At 39.8% G+C, this 18,435-nt stretch overlaps 1 pseudogene; it reads right to left on the bottom strand.

The window, feature by feature from the left end:
• Positions 1 to 5,386: 5,386 nt before the first annotated feature.
• Positions 5,387 to 10,897, bottom strand: LOC120291811 (annotated as a pseudogene).
• Between the last annotated feature and the right edge of the window lie 7,538 nt (positions 10,898 to 18,435).

Raw genomic sequence — 18,435 nt, 5'->3', positions numbered from 1 at the left:
TTCCCTATGACCATGCATGTGATTCACCCATGTCATAATTGGATTTCCATGTAATGATGCACGTCATCCGCACATGCCATAATTCGATTTCAACGTTAGGCATTCAATTTCTAAGTCACTTACAAATGTAGTTATCTTATGTCTTATTCGAGCTCTACATAATTACACATGCCATTTGCTCAAGTCATATTCAATGTTGCAACATACCGTGTGTCATTCATCCATTTATAATTCAATCTCCATGTTATCCTACATGTCATCCTAGTTCTATATCATAGTACGTCATATTCAATCCTCTCACTTGTCATATGTGCATGTCATTTACACTTGTCATATTCAATTGCACATAAAAGTAGTATATGTATCAATTAAACACCACATATCGTTCATAGTATATTTCTAAATACACAATCACACACAATTTGGGTTATCTAGTTCACAAAATGATACTATCTTTTCGCCTGATTGTGTATTGGCGAAAATTCGAATTTTCCAAACGTTTCAATGTGAATTAAGGAAAATGCAAGACAATTGTGAATCCATCCAGCACATAACCGAACGCCAAAGCTCACACTCTTGGTTACGCAATAGACCAATCACCTCACACATGTCACCGAGGTAGTTTATTCCTCTATACCTGCTTAGGCATTCTAGGAATCGACCTAGGATTGATAAAAAATAAATTGGTGGCGAATCATCTTTACTTTTCAAAATTCACATTATTGGTTTCATAGCCAACTCGAATCAAGAGTTTAGGGAGAACTTAGAACCATCCACCTGACCCGCTTTGCGATTTTCGAGGGGCTACGAATTTAAACCAAAATATATGTTTTTGTTCCTATCAACTATGAAGAAGTTAAATTATACGAGGATCAAACCATTGATTATTCAATTATTAAACCTATGAAAAGTTGAAAGTACTAGGATGAGCCATAATTTAGTGAGAAGAATAATCATAGAGATTATGCATTTAATTATAAAAGATAATATTTTCTTTTTAAAAAGTCATGCTCAATCGTGTGACAAAATGTTTAAAAATATATTTGTTTTTATTGAGAATAACTCTTTGCAATAGACTTGCCAATTTTAACTTTTATTCAATTTTCTAATGTGCATAAAATTTAACTTTTACTTTTTATAATAGCCAATCAAGGTCGCTAGTCTCTGGCAAAGGCCATCCTCACCAACCTCGAGAGAGGGACGCCGAGCCTAGGATGGTGAGGGCCACCTTGCTTGATCTAGTGAGCGGCTACCCTCACTAGTCCAAGCCTCATCGTTTCTCTCCCAAAGCTAACCACAGTGGCTCTCGCTTGAGGCCGACAGACAGAAGAAGGAAAAAAGAACAGAATAAAAGAAGAGAAAAGAAAAAAAAAGTAAATAAATAAAGAAAAGAGAAAAATAAATGATAAAATTATTTTAAAATTGTTCATGTCAACACCGATCGTCACTAACAATGCGACATAAGACGCTTGTCGTACACCACGACTTTACACGTCAGCGATTTCTTGTCAATGGACACAATTGACAAAAAATAAAAAGTTTTATCACTCAATTAGCATAATTAAAAGATTTAAGGCAGAAATGAAAAAAGTACAATAAGTTCATGACTTTTTGAACAATTCTCCCTACTCAAATTCAATGGATGAAAAAAAAAGAAAAATATAATGATGCACATGTGACAATTGACATGTGAAGATTGGCTAATATTCTTATAAGACCAATTAAGCCCATGTCCTCTCTCCTTTTCTCCAAGCCATCTTCTTGTTCTCTGCCGAGTACAAACTGGGAAGAGAGAGTCCACACGCACACCCATGGCCGTGAAGAGACTCTACTCGTCGTTGACTGGTATGACCATCACCGGACCACCATAGCAAGCCACTTCCGGCCACCGCACAGCCGGTAATCTCCACCACTATTCACACGGGGCTCACGCTCGCTGTCAAACCACAAATACAAAGAACATTCACAGGAATATGGCAAAGCACAAGACGAACGACAACCAAAATTCTAGGAGATTCGGACTTGGTAGAAATGAAATCTGACTAACAAATGTATTCGGCAATTAATAGGCATTTATGAATCCTTAGAATAAATCGGAATGCGGGACTAAAAGGAATGGTTTTAGTTCGGGCATTCCCTCGAACATATGGTGAACAGCGAAGATATCGAACATTTTTAGAACTCCAGCTCGGGTCTAAAACAAAAATATCACTAGGGAATGCCGATGCCGACTCAGTTAAAAAGAAATCGCTCAAGAACTAGAGACACCAAGTTCGGTTCCTTCTTAAAACAGAACAGGGCGAGGCAAAAAGGAGTTCATGGGAATGAGTTTCGATCGCGGAAATCCCTTCCTGGCTCGGAGATGGCAATTATAGGGCGAGCTCACAATGAGTCGAGAGCTATGGCCGACTGCCTCGTGATGTCGCCGAATCGAGATCCTCGGAAGAGGAGGCCCGCGGGCTCAAGTGTGTCAGCTAGGGTTCGTCGGCTTGCGACAGGGATGGTCGGGTAACGCTGAGTCGAGAACGTAGCTCGGCTCCGTATTTCGCTCTTTCCGTCCCTCCCTCTCGAGCTCGCTCTCTCCCTCTGCCCAGACCTTCAGCCAAGCTTCCCATGAAGCCTGCAGAACAGTGGAAGGAGACGAGACAAGATCTGCGCTCAACGTTGTGATAATCTTTTCCAACTTCCGGGAAAAGAGATGGGATTTTTTTATCGTGGACTGCTTGACGGAGGGAGTTGAGTGGGAACGACGGGAAGGAGAAGCCTTGCGCAAGAGATGGGAGACGGGCTGGGCTCCTTTCTTGTCTTCTTGGGTTCAAGTTGTGGGCTCAAAGAATTAAAGAAAAATGGGCCGAAAGAGAGGAAGGGAATTAGGGAAATGGGTCAACGGGTGAGCCGAAAGTTTTAGATAAGTGGGCCGGACATGGCGGCCCGCTCGAAATCATTACTTTTATCATTTTCATTCATATTTATTCGTCCTTTTTATTCTTTTTTTTTTTTTTTATATTTTTATATTTTTAATTCATTTTTATCCCTTTTTATAAATATTTTTATATTTTTGTAAAATAAATGATACTTAAAATATCGACAAAAATTCGAATGCCAACACGATCTACATGAAACGAAATCATAATGGACAACAAACAAACAAATAGGGTCTTTTACCAAGACTAAACACTTAGCTTTCACGTCTTCCTTTCATGCGGTTTGCGGTGGCTTGTGACGGAGAACTAGTCCTTGACAAGTTGGAAGTCGAGGTTGAGGTGCTCGAAGTTGCATGCGAGCTTGGATGGCCGTTTACGCTTCGAATGATGGCGCCAAAAGATGGAGAAGTCGAGATGAAGAAGAGAGAATAGCGAGGGAAGATCACGGCCCAATCATGGAAAGGGGCCTGAGAGAGTTTTATGGACCTCCGAGAAAAATCCCAGTGCTGTAGAGAGGAACCCCCCAAAAGATGGTGTTCTTTCTGCCGTCGCCTCCTCCTGTTTTCACTTTTGCAGCTCTCTTCCTCTTCCATGTCCTTTCGGGGTCAGACCACATCTTATCCCTTACCGATACCGCCTTTCCTTGTTTTGTGTGCCCACTCCCCTTATCTTCTGCTCTTATATTTAGCTAATTGATGATAAGAATTGAAAAGACCAATAGCACAAAGTAAGGTGTTGAAAGTGTTAGACCAATTTAAGAGGAAAAAGGCAATCGATATATCATCTTTATTTGCTAATTGAGAATCATGGCATTCTTCACAAAAGAGGTCTTGAATATTCGCTTGACTTCAACTCAATTTCACTTCAACTTGGCAAAATCACATCCGAATCAAATTCAATTTCATACAAGTGGTTCTTTTCCACATCCAAAAATACACATATTGAATCCGTTATGTTAGACTTGTCAAAATTAAATAGGTTGTATTGTTATAAGGATTAGTTATTTTTAGAAAATGGGTTCAGAATGATGAAGTCTGAAATAGAATGGATATTAAATGAGATGACGACTTACTTAAATCTAACCTATCTTTATGAATCTTTCTTTACTCTCTTTCGTCCTCATTCGATCTCATGTTTGCCTACTCCATGCTTTGACCTCAAATTGGGTGTGAGTTTTCTTAGATTTGATCAACCATAAATGTGTTTTAGTAATATGGATAAGATAGGATATGGATCATAAATTTGTATTGTATGAAAATGGGTTAAATATGTTAAATATGTTAAATAGATCATCCAAACCCGATCTGACTTAACCGTTTAACATATTTATCCATTACAAATGAACGCTGTGAATATTTATCAAACTGAGATCTTTGGTAACGAACTTTAAAATAAATAATTACTGATAATACTAAACTGAGGATTTCCGTGTGACATCTTCACTTGCGCGTGTTCGACCTTCACATCAATTTCTTCCTCGGCTCTCAACCATGCACGTGTGCCTCCGACGCTAAACTTGAACCTTCAGCGAGAGAGAGAGAACTAGCTTTGAGGAGTGGAGGGACCTCTCATGGGCCGTGGCCCAGGTCAAGCGTTTGATGGACTTGGGCTGCTGGGCTGAGGATGAGCCAATTGGACCTGGTTTTCTGGACGGGCTGAAGAGTGATGACCTGAATTGAGTTGGCTCTAATTAGACTAATTGGCTGATGGGCCTGGGGTGATTTTAATGGGCTGCACTTGGGGTTTAATGACATTTTGGTGCTTTACTTGTTATTTATATTTTTTAATATTCCTTTCTTTCGTTCTTCTCTTCTATATTATTATTATTATTATTATTATTATTATTATTATTATTATTATTATTATTATTATTATTATTATTATTATTATTATTATTATTTACAAAAAATATGCATATCGAATTTGTCGGCAACAATTTAGGTGTCAACGGATTCTTTTAGTTAAATAGAATGGTTTGATAATAAAGTAAATACTCAGGAGCATATTAGATGTTACTGAGTCAATCGATTATTTATTTAGAGATGATAACATAGGATTTTGACGATTGGTTCAACCATGGAAGCCTATTCTACCGAACTTTCTCATTATGCATTCTAAATTTTAGTTTAAGAAGTCGCATTTTGTTACTAAATTAGACACTTTAGGCAAGTTATTGAAATAACAATTGACACTTTCATTGCCAATACATTATAGGATAAGAGAAGCCAACACGTACATGTAATGTCCACTAGAAAATATTTTGAAAAGCATCTATCTTTCGTTATATTGTCTGCAATTAGACAATAAGCGGTATCAATTGCAGTCCTTACATGAGAAGAGAATGAGGGGGAAATTATTGTCAACTAATAGTACAAAGTTTGACGATGTTGAGGCATTTAAGTTTAGTATCTAAAGTTGTTGAGGTATGTACCTCTCTTAATTTACATTTGTAAGCTCGACGTTTATTGCTTCGTTGGACACCCTTCATCTACATGATTAGAAAGTCCTTGCTCTGCAGATGGTGTGCCTTGCTCATTGTTTATATCGTCGTTGTTTTTGCCAAAGTCTCTTGACAGACTCAAAGGGAAGTTAGTGTTTTCTAAAGCTTCAACAGCTGCAATCTCATTGCCACCATCATTCGTATTTCTATCTCTGGCTTCCCTAGAAGTATACGGATTGAGGTCCCTTTGGTAAAACCTTCTTCCCCATGCAACAATTTTCTCCCGCAATGAACCTGAAGAACTTGTTACTTCATGCCAACTTTTTTTAACGAACATGACCATGAAAATGAAGAGAGCTAGAACTGCAATAGCTCCAGCAATCAAGAATAGGCCCCAGAAACTGTCAAGATCCAAGCTGTTGGAAGAAATCGAGTTAGTCGAATCCAGGCAATTGGATTTCGATGGGAACCATGTGTTTTCAATTTCCGTCATTTTAGGCCCTTCAGTTACGTTAAGGATTGCTTGCGAAATATCTGGTACTAGTGGAGACCCTTTGGGGAAAATCTGTAAACCAAAAGCAAGACATGAGATATTTCAATTAAAGAAATAATGAATAACTCTAGTAATTGGAAATTTTGAGGGTTTTCTTTTTTGGGCTATGATTGAGAGGTTGAGGACTTACGAAGCCAAATCCAGCAGTTTTAAATGTCGGGACCATGGTATATTTATTGCAATATTGAGAAAAAGCAAGTTTCATGTAAGGCATTTCATCAAATGCGGCTGCAATCCCGCCCTTTGCACTTCCCTTGGAAAGAAGTGCATCACATTCTTCAAGAGAATGATAATATATAAGTCTCGAATCATCGAACTTCATTTGCTTTAGCATTCCATAAACGAAAGAGCCATGCTGGTAACCCACTTTTTCTCCACTCTTTAGAAGCTGATCAATATCGGCCACAGTTGGTTGAAGATTTTGCACCACCAAAAGAGAGCTCAAACTTGCCGTATAACTTTGCGTTAGTATAAGTACCACAAAAACCACACGATCACGACAAATCTGGTTAGGTTGCTAAATACTCTCTCCCTGCAATCCAAATTAAGAGAAAGCATCTAAATTTTTTAAGAACGATATGGAAATTGTAATGTTCAATTGATTTATTAAAGTAAAGGGTGTTTACTTTGTGCAAAGACCATGATTGAAAACGAAAACCAGAAGCTCGTGCCAACTTGATGCGCAGCTGGACCCCGAATTCTTCATTAATCTGGTGTTCGAGAATCCACACGACCAGTGCTATAAACACAAAGAAGCATCCGGTCGTTAACCAAAGGTCCCAAGTGAGTGGCTTCAAGAAAACCCAAGCATTCTTGTTCTTGCTGTCCTTGTATGGCACAAGCATTGCAACCCCGATTCGGTGTATGGTAAGGTGAAGTCTACGTATAATGATCTGTTCGCAATGATTGTTGTATCACCCACCACTGCATCATAATTCTGTTCCAACAAAAGGAAGGGCAATGTTTTTTTTTTGTCAACCACATGATAGCATAGTAAGTTTCAACATGTATTACAACGAAATTAAGGACTTTGCTCACCTTATAAAATACTTTATCGATCATGTCATTGTAAGTACTTCCCGCGGTCCTTCCATCAGTGATTGCAAACGGAATAAAGTCATAAGCCACAGCATAAGGCAATTTTTCAATGACGGCTTGAAAGATGTTGATACAGTATCCGGTGACTTGGAATGTATTTGTGCTAGGATCTTGAGTCACGGTCACAAATTGATAGGAACTGTCCTTCAGGGGGACTAAAATTTTCAACCTCTTCCCATTTGTGGGAATCTCCCATCCCTTAGGAACAGAGGTTGAATCTCCTGGCCATATTATTGATCCAATATTAGTGGAATATTTGCTTGTGCTGAATGAATACAAATCTCTCACCAGCCCATTTTCTAGCGTCCAAAACCCAATCCCTCTTGCTGCATTTCCATTGATATTAACGATTTGGAGCACAGTCGACTCTAGCTGCCCATCGATGAGTCTAAATCTTCCAGTGAGGCCTGCGAATGTCATATCGGCTAGTTCTTGGAGAAGTTTCTGACCATTTTGAGAGACCCCACACTTGTCGAGATCTGTTGTATCTGTCGAAGCATTCAACATCTGGTAGGTAAAATTCGTCGCACCCATTTCCTCAATGGCCATTGCCAAAGCCCAAGCAGCATCATAAGCCCGGTATCCGAAAATGTTCAATGTAGGATTATGGACGGAAGGATTCTCTTGTTGGAATTTCATCCTCCATCGGACCGTGAAGTTGTCTAGGTTTGGTGTGTCCGGGATATAAGTCTTGATGCCCAGTACTCCTTGCATCGAACTAGCGACAATAGATGAATCCACAGAACTCAGTAGGTCGGTGATTCCATTAGTCATGATCCACACATAACCTTCTCTCATCATTCCCACCTCTTTGCTTTGGCAAATAGCCGAGAACCAAGGGTAGGTAACACGTGCACGATGAAGACCCTTGTTTGCATCGTCATTAATTTGTAGAGTTCCTGCAGGATTTGATCGTCCGTGGCTGAAGGAGAAATGGGGCTCCTATAGGGCACTCGCGTGTTGACTTCTTCCAAAGCTATGGTAAGAGAAGGTATAATGCCTGCTCCGAACTCGTTGTCCACATATATGAGGACCACTTCTTTCCAGCCAAAAGCTTGAATGACTGCGCTTATGGCATTCACTTGGGACGAGTCAATTTGCGCGGCTCGAAGGAAGTATGGACTCCGAAGAGAACTAAGGGCAGGACTAGTGGCAGAAAAAGTGACGATGGGCACATGAGATTTGTCTCCGAGGTGAATGAGGAAGTCTGCTTGCGCTGAACCTTGAGGGCCTATTATGGCTTGGACTTGCTTATTCTTTATCAGATCAAGTGCTGCACGGATGAACAAGAAAAGACGGTGAAACAATAATGTTAAGTCAGATAATAATATAAATACTTAGTGGAAAAGGCATTGTATTGATCAGAACTCAATTAAAACTTGATGCAATATCATAAAAAATAGAAATGTTTAAGAAAAAGGAAACATAGGAAGTTGAAGTTGGGAAAGAACTCGTACTTCATATTATTTAAACAGTATGTGTTTACTAATAATTAAAACTTCTCCATTTTCTCAGTTTATTATAGTGATATTGACCCATGTTAATAAAATGTTTATGGAGTTGAATGTATCACTGGAGCTTTTTTCATTATGACTAGACTCCTAATTCAACATGTCCTTGAGATGATACATTGTAAATTCCTCCAACACAGGTAAGCGAAACCTCTTATTTTCAAGTATATATGAAATCATACTCACGAAACATAGTCGAACCTTCCCATTTGGATCTAACGTAATTTCAGACATGAACAGTTGTATGCAAATGCAAAATTTATTAATGTCAAGAAAGCACACTTTAATTAAGTAACCTGCAGATTCATGAAATTATTTTACTACGTGGAGGGAATCGAGGCCGCGCCTCCATTTTTACTAACTGAAACCAACCCATGAGGTTGTTGAAAGATTTAATTTATTAAGCATAGTGCAGGTTTTCGGCTGTCGCCTTAGATGTCGTTTGGCATATGATATTGCAAACAAAGCAGAAACTAATTCTTTCGAAAGAAGTAATGTCAAGAACCAACAGGAGGATAAAATGGCTCAGGACGATCAAGTTGATTCGTTAAGTTGACCTCTTTATCTCATGCCATTTGAAAATCCACTCTAGAATCCAATTCCCAAGTCTATGGATTTTATGAGGACAAACATTTGTGATGATGATGATGATGATGTTTATTTTACCAAAAAAAAAAAAAAAAAAAAAAAACCTTTGTGATGTTTATAATATATGTCAAGCCTCTCAACATCCATATTAAACTCCTTTCATTTAATGACAATTATTTGGTTGAACTTCAAACCTAAGTTGTTTTATTTGACCATCAAAACACCATTTCCCAGGAAATAATTAATCGCTAACTCAACTCGATACCAAATAGTTATACATGGCTCAACTGGAGCAAAAAATAGTATAATTATGTAGAGATCTGTTCTATGTACAATATTTTCCCAAAGATAAATTTTAAATTTTCTTTATCAACCATCTCCGCAAGAATGATCATATTTCTAACCTGAAAAGCACAATAATGTTAGGCTCTTTTTCCGAAACTGTGGCTATATAGCATTTGTCTTTAGCGAGACAATTTCTAATAGGGTTCACTTATCATATACATGTAGACATAATTTTATTAATTTATACTACACTTACGCGGGCAAGAGTCACAGGAGAGCTTTATACTCTTCAATAATAGAGCAAGCAATAGTAGTCCAATATTTCCCCATCCAAGATCATAAACAAGAATCCTGTTCGCATGTCTTTATTGAGATGAAACTTTGTATCCACAAATTTATGTACATATGTTTATTTTGGCAAAATATGAGATGATAGAGAAGGTGGACTTTTCTCTCTTGAATCTTTGAGATCAACTTCATGTCATCTTTGATCCTATAATAAGATGATAAGGACTTCGTTTTCACGATGATAAAGAGCTCTTTTAATATATTGCAGTCGTTAAATTTGAAAGGGGGTAAGAAAATTATAAACAAGGCAGCTAAGAGAGTGAATACAGATTGGTGACAAACAGTTCGTGAGGATGAGGAAAAATCTTGGTCTCTTTCCTTTTTTGGTAAACTTAAGCTTGGTCGTTCCTTCATGGAGCTTCGAAATTGTTGCTTGAACAATCTCTGCTACGAGAATGCATATTACTTTGAATGGAACACTCAAATGTCGTTGTGTCTTTGAAAACTTAGCTGGGGATTCTTTTCACTTTTCAAATATATAGAAGCTGAAATTTTCATATGATTGCCAAATAAGTCGTTGAGAACAATAATTGGTTTTTCTTGCATCACACAAGCAGATATATAAAACAGTTTATGCTCTTCCGCAATATGTGTATTAACCCAAGACCAATCCCCTTCGAAGTTCAAGCAGAGATTTAGCCCCATAAAATTCGGTAGAAAGAAAAGACTAACCAAAACAATATTCAACACGATCAACAGAAGTACAAAAATGCTAACCCAAAAGCTGGTGCCATCGTATATTTCTGGTCAAGCATCGTGACCAGTCAGTATGTTAGAGAGAGAGAGAGAGAGAGAGAGAGAGAGAGAGAACCTGCAGCAGCGGCGGCAACCTCATCTCGTTTGGAGTCTCTAACGTTGAGGACGAGCCTAGTCTTGTAGGAAGGGTTGGAACTATAAAAATCAGAGAGAGACATGTTAATGCAGGTCAATCCCATCTGACCCACCTGCGTCTCCAGATCAAGGATCACCCCAACGTTCACCGCGATCGTTGTTGGATTGCTGTTGTTGCTGCCCTGCGCCACTGCTGGGTGAGTGCCATCGCTCAAGGTGACGACAATCGGGAAAAGGGAGAGAGCCAAAAATAGGAGCTTTTCAGCATCGAACGAGATTCTTGGAGGAATCATTGAAAAGGGTTTTGCGAAAAGGCAAATGTGTGTGTGATAGAGAGAAAAGAAGAGAAAGGAAAAAGGGGGTGGGGGGGTTGGTTGGAGGATATGATGATGGCTACGATGCATTTATATTGGAGAAGAGCTTTGAACAAGTAAGACCAAGCGTGGAAAGTTTCCATTCAAGGATTGCTGTGCACGACCGTGACCTCCAGTAGTACCGATAGTTCATGGTTTTTTCTAACTTCTTCATACTCCTATTGTCTTTCGTAGAAAGTTCATATAGCCTTGTGTCACGGGCCGAGAGTTTCCTTGGCTTCAGAACGACCCGTGTGGCGCCTGGCGTGCGGAATTCGCCAGGCCAGCCTTCCTTCTCTATAGTTGTTCCACGAACAATACGATGAATGATTCTTCGTACGAGATCCTGCCATACCCAGCTTCGCTTGGGTGTCTAGTCCATCGAGTGAGACAACATATCTCTTTAGGCTCAGCAACTGATTTCGGCCTGCCATGGCCTCGTCAGGAGAGCAGCATCAGCTCCCGACCAGTTTGTGCACGAGAGGCCAACCTCTCCTTCAGAGCTCATAAGTAATATAATCATTCTATCCTAGAACTCCTAGCACTAACCGTCTTGACGCCACTCCCACGGACCAGTTGTGTTCGTCCATTTTGCCTCCTCACTCTTCACTCGATAACCCCAAGCACCACTCACAAGTGTCACGAGTACGGGAGGATTCACGGACCGTGTGTGACATCCCGATTTTCCAATTCTAGTTTCAATTAAATAAGTCGGGCATTTCATCTTCGCGTCTATAGCTTTCTTCTCTGAGTTGGCCACTCACGAGATAACTAGTCTATCAGGTGAAGCCGTTAAGGAATCTAAACGCAATAGACTTGAGAATTCGACCAGGAAACGACTGCTCGACCGTACTAATCTGCAAGGGTCATTACGGCACAGACCGATTAGAGACCGAAGATAGGTCGATTCAACATAATCATGTAATTCAGTGTGGGTGATTCCACCTAATTGCACAATTCTTGTTGATCGGCACTAGACCGATTTCTCTATCGTTTTAGTACCCTGTGTCCGTATTTGAAATCTTGAGATTTCTACGACAATCGAGAGTCACCAATGTGTCGAAGATGCACTTTGTGGCTTGAAAATAATCAACCACAGGTCAATTGCACAGAAAATTCCTAAAAGCTACCCGGTAGATTAGGACGCGCTAAAGTCACGCCAGATTGAATTTAACCGTGAAATTGAACCCGATTACAAAAATTGGAAGTTCTGTCAAGTCACAATTCATTTTAGGAATGTCGACTCATCTCCGTAAGATTTTTCTACAAACCGAGATTTTTGGTGGAAAAGCAAAGTAATGCTGTTTTTGTTCGGGATTGTCAGAGGGCCGTTTTTAATCGAATCTTCGAGATGCAAGTTGGATCATTTGACGGGAAAATGTCATGAGAAGGCCGAGGACACATGGGTTGATTTAATTGAGCTTCAATTGGATGGAATTGAGTGAGAATTGATTGAATTTGATGTACAAATGTATGAAATTCGTATACCATGGGGGGAGAGCTATTTTGCACCTATTGGCAAGGTTGTGGAGGAAGATTGAGGAGAGAGAGTGGATGATGTCATGTGATGTCATGGTGGGGGCAAAGCAAATGAGGTTTAGACAAGTGTTGAGCTCTAGTGAGCCACCAAGGAGGCCCCCTCTTCAGCAGACCATCTTCTTCCTTCATTCATGGATTTCTCCATGGTTGAGGCTTAGGAAAAGCTCAAGAGAACCAGAGGAAACCGAGCTCACCAGCCCCTCCATCATCGCACGCCCGGAAGGCCATCGTCGGCCGTTTTCCTCCCTTGTTTTCCCTCGTTCCAGTTTCTGCTCCAGCCGACCTTTCGCCAAAGATCCGAGTAAAAAGTTAACTTCACGGTTGAACCAGCGAACGAGCCACCCATCACCGCGAAGACGACATCCAGACCGTTCCGGAGCACCTCGCCGCTCGCCGGAACGATTCTCCGACCGTCCCGTACGGCCGCCCGAAGCCGCCGCTCGCCGGACCGTCTGGACTCGCCTGGTTCCGCCTGTTTCGCCCGTTTCGCGGTTTTCAGCCATTTTCTCCCCATTTCTACCCTACCTCCACCCATACCAACCACCAGCAAGATCCCCTTGACCCCCGGGAGCCACCGGTTGCCAACCACCCGCTCGCCGGAGCTCCGATCGGCCCGTTTTCGCCGTTGAAGTTGCTGGTTTCTTCTCCGCAGTTCAGCCCAGATCAGAAGCAGAAGACAGCAAGAAGTTCCAGACTTCGAGGCCCATTTTCAGTGTCTTCCCGGCCTCCGTTGGTGTCGCCGCTTTGGGGTTTATCGACCGCCTTGGTGTCGTGGTTGCCGTGAACTCACTGGCGCGCAAAACCGGTGAGTTTATCCTCTAATCCTTGCTTAGTGAGTTAATGACGCTTAAGGGGTGTTTAGATTAGTCTAATTAGGTTTAAGTGGTTAGATTAGATTATTTTAATGTAAATTAGATTAGTTGTATGATTAGCTTAATGGATGTTTAATTAGGGCTAATTGTATGATTAAATTAGTGTAATCTTGTTTAAGCCCTAATTAATTATGTTTAATTAATTAATTATTTCGAATTTATAAATATTATTTTATTAAATTGTATTATTATAATTAATTATTTAATTATTTAATTTTCGGAATTAAATTTAATTATTTAATAATTTCGAAAATTTGCCGGGATGGCCTGGTCGTTAGAATTTCGCTACATCGCAAAGAAGGTGCGGTTGGTTTGTGTTAATTGTAAGCTTAAATTGAGAAGTTGAGTGATTGATGGTTATGGTTAATTATTCCAAAAGTGTGGAATTGAGTGATATTGATGAAGTTTTGGTATTTAACTTGAAAATACCCGGTGTTGGGTTTGGGCACCGTAATTGGTTGGTAGGTCCAAATTTGTATCGATTGATTGAATGGATGTTTATGTGGGGATTTATCCCAAAGTTGATTAGTGTTGGTTTTGATGGGAAAATGGCCGTGAGAGGTTGTGAGTTGAACCTAGAAAGCCATCAAATCTAGAATTGCTGAGTGGGGCCGTGATGCCACTACATATAACATTGCCGAGTGGGGCCGTAATGCCACTACATATAACATTGCCGAGTGGGGCCGTAATGCCACTACATATAGACTTGCCTGTAAGGCCGTGATTGAGAGTCGAGAATGAATAGTCAGAATGACCGGGTGATGATTTCGATGACATGTAATCGACTAAGTCGATTGATCGCTGAATCGATCCGAGTAATTGAATTGTTTGGATGATGTGGTTGTCAATATTTATTGATTAAACTGACGTGCAGGAAGAAACTGAGGCGAGGTAAGTCCTCTATCCTATTTGTGTGGCTAGAGCGCCCTGAGGCGTATTTTCTTCCTAATTGAGTTTTAGAGGGTAGGACTCGCTGAGACGTAGTCTCATCCCGGTTGTGGGATAATATTTCAGGTCTCTAAATGACGATTGTGGAGGACCGGAAGTCCTGGAGTTCGGAAGGTGGAGTTCGGAAGGTGGAGGCTGAAGAATCGGCGAACGTGTCGACATGTTGGTCATAGGACAGTTCCCTAGTTGTTGAGCCTGTCTATTTTGTAGACAATCCAGTGTTGTATATAAACCTATGTGTTTATAGAAAGCTTGTTTGGTTGTGATTGATTGCCTGCTTTTTTATCCCAAGTTAAATGTTGTCAGGGGATTTGTTTCGCTTCCGCATGTGCAATATAAAAATGCATGGGTCGGCGACGTGTCCTGGGAAGTCGCATTTGTATCAACCAGAGTGGGATGTTTGCGCGCTCGGAGGATCGGGGCGTGACACCGTGACACTTGTCTATTCTTCAGTAAGCCCAAACATCTATCTCTTTCTTCTATTATGCGGAGAAGTCTAGATAGCTCTGTTTGAAAGGTTTTCATAGTTGGTTCCAGTCATGCTAAAATTAGGATAATTTGTTTCCTTCATATTATTGATTTTCTAGTATGCTTTCTCTTAATACTTTTTCCATCTCACCTCTGCCAACGACCAATAACCTTCTATTCAAAGCTTTTTACCACATTGGCTTGCGCATTTGGCATACTAAAAAATAATAAAGTAATTGAAGTTATATATATAAGGGCCTCACAATATAAGGCCTTCACAGCCGAGGGTGAGGTGGCCTGGGCGAGGATTTCACGACCAATGAGGATTGCCAATGATACTCGCTAGCTCTAAAGAAAAAAATAAGCAAAAATAAAAAATTCAAAAAATAATAATAGTAATAAACATATTTACAAATATTATAATAATATTTTTCGATGGTCACGTTGGACAACCAGTAGCCACGTCAGCTTATCCGGCAGGACAAATCGGAAGTGGCACTCAAGTGATTGATTTTTCAAAGTTGTGGCATTCAAATAAGCGAAAAAAAAAAAAGTTTTAGTACCTAAGATAACACCATACAAAAGTATTGGCATTTGAAATGTACTTAAACCCTGAAGTTAGGCTTTCTTTCCAAAATAAAACTATGCAGCATGTGTATTTTGTGACTTGATTTCTAACACAGTTCATTGATCATCTATATGTAGACGTAATTTTATAAAGGTTTACTCCGTTATAGCGGGACAGGAGTCACAGGGGAGCTATATATTCTTCAAAGAAAAGAACAGACAATAGTAGTCCTACATTTCACCCTCCAAGATCATAAAACAAAAATTCTCTCGCACATTTTTATCAAGATGAAACTGGGTCCACAAATTTATGCACATATATACGTTGGTGAACTATCACATGATAGGAAGGTGGACTTCTAATTTAAAGATCACAAGTTTACCGACACCAACAATATTGAGGAGTTATTATATGGTCTGTAGATCATTTTGATCAATATCATCTTAACCAGTAATTAAGTAGGTCCTACCATTAGCCCGAACGATTGATGCCTGAGATGTATTTGGTCTATATGATGCATAAACCATACACGCTTGTTTCAATGGTGCTACACCCTCTAACTACAAAAAAAAAAAAAAAAAAAAAAAAAAACCCAAGAAATGGTTTAATAGATTAAAGATTTTCAATTTGGGGTGACTGAAATAACTACCTCCATCAGGATATTATAATTGGATGGTTCCTAAAATTGTTTCTTGCAATATCGTTTTCTTGGTATAGCTTTCTGAAGAGTAAACTCCAAGAATTGAAAGGAATAAATGAAACAAATGGTTCCAAGGTCAATCGTTACGCTCAAAGACCAGTGTTTTCAAATTTCAAGAAGCACCGCGTGGGGTGGATGGAACAAAACCCATAAATACTGTCAAGCTAAGCGTCAAATTGTCAGTCTCACACGGCCGCATGACTGGGGTGGACGTGTGAAAGATATCAAATTGAATCTTAACCAAAATAAACTTCATCAATCAACGGAAGGATAAAAGGGAGAGAGAGAACTGCAGCAGCAGCAGCAACCTCTTCTCCTTTTGAGTCTCTAACGTTGAGGATGAGCCTGGTCTTGTAAAAAGGGTTTGAACTATAAAAGTTAGAGATAGACAAGTTAACCCAGCTCAATCCCATCTTACCCACCCACGTCTCCAGATCAACAATCACCCCAACGTTCACTGGGATCGTTGTGGCACTGTTGTTGTTACTACTTTGCGCCACTGCTAGCTGAGGACCGTCGCTGGAGCACACAATGATGGCTAAAAAGGAGAGAGCCAAAAGAGGAGCGTTTCAGCGTCGAAAGAGACTCTTGGAGGCATCATTGAAGAGGGTCCTGGGAAAACGCAAGTGTATGTTTGTGTGAGAGAGACATGGAGGATGTGATGACGAGGGCGATGAATTTATAAGGGAGAAGAGCTTTGAAAAGTAAGACAAAGCATGGAGAGCTTCCATTCAAGGATTGCTCGACATGGGCGGGTCCATCTGAGCGTATGTATTATGCAAAGAGATAAGATAACCTCCGGTAGCATCCACTAAAAATTGCACTAATAACAAGCTGCGTATACAACTTAACAATAGATATTTTTCGTTCAATTGCTTGGCTACCTTAAAAAGGTTGTTCTCTCAAAAATATTTTACCCAAATAAGACAACAAAAGTTGTCAATTACATCAATAAGAGAGACATTATTCACTTCGTCCCAACCTTAAGTTCAAGTTATTTATCATGCAAATGATTTTTTATCTAGGGGGTTGATTAGATACCCTAGTAAAGCATTACAGAAATACCTTACTTTACGAACCAGAGATTAATGAGTTCAGGGATTCGATTACGCTAGATTACTCTAACCCCTCTCCGTACATTTTCTCTTTTATTAATGTAACAAGCCAGGTGGTCATGTGGGTGCAAAACCATTATTGAACACTCAATAAAACAAGGCAACAATAAATCTTAAGCATGGGAGAAATACTTACCTTGACGCAACGCGAGCATATGTAGGGAAAACCACATTTATTTACTTAAATATGGTTTCTAAATAACGCGCAATTATACTCAAATCTCCTTTTGGGTTTCTCTTATTTAAATGAAAACTAAACTATATGTCATGCAATTAAACTAAATGGCATAATTCTAATGACACACAATTTCTAATTAAAGGGACCTAGTAATAATTACTAAATAACATGCATTTTATGAACCTAATTCTATATGACATGCACATGGCTTTTTTGTATTTTTTATTAACATTCTTAGTTAAAATTACTAAAAATAAAAATCTACCTAAAGTGAGATATTATCTATTTTAAGTTAGGAAATAGACTAACATAAATCCTATATTAACTTAGAAACTTATCTCAACAAGCAATTCAATTCGCAGATAATTTAATTAGAAAAGTATCGAAACTATTCTATCATGCAATTCTATCTAGAAAACCAATTCTAAACCACATGATATGCAATGCAATTTACGTATTTTTAGGATAAAGAAAGCAATCAAACTAAGATAACCACCAAATCATCCAAGATTATAAAAAAAAAATAGGGATATGTGCAACAGAAGTCCTAAAACTTATTAGGAAAGTGCAATTGAGTCCTAAAACTTGCAAAAAATACAATCAAGTCCTAAAATTTGTCAAATTGGTTCAATTGAGTTATAAATTTAACTCCGTCAAACTTACTAACGGAAATTGTTGACGTAGCGCTGACGTGACATTTTAAATTAATTTTTATTTTCCACGTGACTTTTAACATTATTTTTATTCTTGTTTAAATTAGATTTAAAATATAAAAAGGAAAAGCTAAATTTATTTTAAAAAAAAACAAAACTGTTCAAAACAAAAGGCACTAGTGGAGCTTCAGCCTCCACCCATCGCCGAAGGGGCCGGCGACTAATGGAGCTTCAGCCGCCACCCTTCGCTGAAGGGGCCGGCGACGATTGCCGGCCCTGGGCGAGGTGGCCAGCCCTCGCCCAGGCGAGGCCTTGCCAGCCACCCCCGCCAGGTCGGGCGAGGACGCCCGCCCAAATCTGGGCACGCTGGCCCTTGCGGGGGCTTGCTACCATCACCCTCCCTTGTGGGAGGCCTCGCCGGCCCTCACAGTTTGCCCCGATCTTGCGAGCCTCGCCGATCCCG

The sequence above is a fragment of the Eucalyptus grandis genome, chromosome 3 (assembly GCF_016545825.1).
Source record: "Eucalyptus grandis isolate ANBG69807.140 chromosome 3, ASM1654582v1, whole genome shotgun sequence".
Taxonomy (NCBI): domain Eukaryota; kingdom Viridiplantae; phylum Streptophyta; class Magnoliopsida; order Myrtales; family Myrtaceae; genus Eucalyptus; species Eucalyptus grandis.
This window is presented reverse-complemented; position numbering and strand designations above follow the sequence as displayed.